The following is a 2,366-nucleotide window of genomic DNA, read 5'->3' on the forward strand; positions in this document are numbered from 1 at the left end:
CAGAAGTTGTTTTGTGGACTTTACTCGGCGTTCAAATGTTCTTTTGATGAATTTGTGGGGGAAAGAGTGGTCTCACCGTCCTATTCCTCTGCCATCTTGTTCCTCCCCCCTCTGAAAGGGTTTTATCAGCTGCATAAATAAAAAGAGTACTGTAATTTCTCATCCTGCTTGTCGAGAAATGAGGTAGGCAAATTAAAATAAGTCAGGATCTAGCATTGCTGCTCTACCTCCAACAGTAAAGATTAGCCAAGGAAAAGACAATCCAGTGAAAATACTGTCATTACTCCCTGTCAACTCCAGTGAGCTTTCGCACAAACATGACACACAGCAACACATACACACACACATGTTTTGGCTAATATAACCAAACCAGACTCTTTGGCTCAGCTCTACCTGCAAACTTTCTGGCCTGTTTGGGTATAGTGAAGTGGTTTGAGTTTCTGAGAACAAATAATGAAATGAAATAGAAACCACCTTCCCAAATGGTGGGGCTTTTCATTTCCTAGGTAGGAGCAGAGAGGGAGGTGGTGGTCAGCTCAGTGGCCCAACTTTCTGCTTCTGATCTCATTTATCAGATGGTGTTTTAGGATTCAGGCTTTCCTGGTGGCTCAGTGGTAAAGAATCTGCCTGCCAATGCAGGAGAGTGGGTGTGATCCCTGGGTCACGAAGATCCCCTGGAGAAGGAAATGGCCACCCACTCCGGTATTCTTACCTGGGAAATCCCATGGACAGAAGAGCCTGGTTGGCTACAGTCCATGGGGCCACAAAGAATCAGACATGATTTGGTGACTAAACAACAACAATAACAGCAATTCTAGGATTCAGTGACTATCAGTATCACCTATGAGCTATTAACAGAATTGAAAGTTTTATACCAGTGAGGCGGGAGAAGACAGAAAATAACACGAGTAGCTGCTCCTATTATGAAACAGGGTTACGAAGTTAGAGGAGGGTAAGAATAGTCTGAGGAGTATATAAAAGCTAACTCCATAGTCATTATTCCACTTCCACCCCCAAATCAATTTTTTTGTCATTATGATTCCTTAAACTGAAAATACGGAGAAGGCAATGGCAAGCCACTCCAGTACTATTGCCTAGAAAATCCCATGGATGGAGGAGCCTGGTAGGCTGTAGTCCATGGGGTCGCTAAGGGTCGGACACGACTGAGCAACTTCACTTTCACTTTTCACTTTCACACATTGGAGAAGGAAATGGCAACCCACTCCAGTGTTCTTGCCTGGAGAATCCCAGGGACGGGGGAGCCTGGTGGGCTTCCGTCTATGGGGTCACACAGAGTCGGACACGACTGAAGTGACTTAGCAGCAGCAGCAAACTGAAAATAAGCACAAAACTCTTGTAAGAATGTACACCCGGGGCAGATTCATGTCAATGTATGGCAAAACCAACCAATATAATATTGTAAAATAATTAGCCTCCAATAAAAATAAAAAATAAATAAAACCCAGTACTTGGGTAAGTGAAAGAAGGTGAGAAAACACCAGATGAAAAAAGTCTGGAGTTGAACACGACATATTCCTTCATGGCACAAGAGCAGGTGTTTTGGTAACTGTTGGATTTTTAATTTCCATGTGCTTATTCTTTTTTCTTTTTCTTTGAAATGCCAGAGAACATTGCCTGGACCCTTCAACATCTGACTTGGTCATAACATAGTAGTCAGACTGGGATTTGTACTTTTCATTGGAACACTGAAAATTTACGGTTAGGCAAAGATCAGAAGGGCAATCCCATTGGTGCTAAACCAATGCTGGTCATTAGCCACATGAAGACAGCCAGATCTTTCACCAGAAAGACACACATGATGAGTTTTGGGGCCATGTTGACCATGTTGATGGGGTTACTCTCATAATTATGGAAAACTTCTGAAAATAGCTCGATTGCATGGCCTTTTGAATTTTGTACAGCTTGGATGACAGACTTGTAGACCCTGAAGTTGATAGCGAGAAAGAGGGGAGCCAGGATAATGTAAGAAGCCACACTGATGATGCTGAAATCTCCAGGGTAAGCAGCACTATCAGTGTGGGGCAAGATCCAAGCTCAGCTTTCTTCACATTGTGCCAGAAAATCAGATGGTGTATTGCAAAGGAGGCATCAGAGCATGTTCCCAGGCAATTCCCTCCCATGTCCCCTTCCCTCATTAGTGGGCAAGGAGGGTTGGGCTCCAGAGGATTAAGAGGAGTTAGATGGGATTGACAGGCTTCCAATGGCTCTAACATGAGCTTTTCCAAGAAGGACAAGGGAGAAAGCAGGGAAATAAAATAATCATTCTGTCAGCTCCCCCAAGTGCCTTTGCTCCTTCTAATTCGTGCTTATGCTCTGACTACTAGTGATGTTTTGATATATAGCCT

At 43.6% G+C, this 2,366-nt stretch overlaps 1 pseudogene; it reads right to left on the minus strand.

Moving 5' to 3' along the window:
* Positions 1 to 1,538: 1,538 nt before the first annotated feature.
* On the minus strand, positions 1,539 to 2,141 carry LOC129536087 (reticulon-3 pseudogene; annotated as a pseudogene).
* Between the last annotated feature and the right edge of the window lie 225 nt (positions 2,142 to 2,366).

This window comes from Moschus berezovskii, chromosome 6 (assembly GCF_049115385.1).
Source record: "Moschus berezovskii isolate FMDL1 chromosome 6, NW_MosBer_1.0, whole genome shotgun sequence".
Lineage (NCBI taxonomy): Eukaryota > Metazoa > Chordata > Mammalia > Artiodactyla > Moschidae > Moschus > Moschus berezovskii.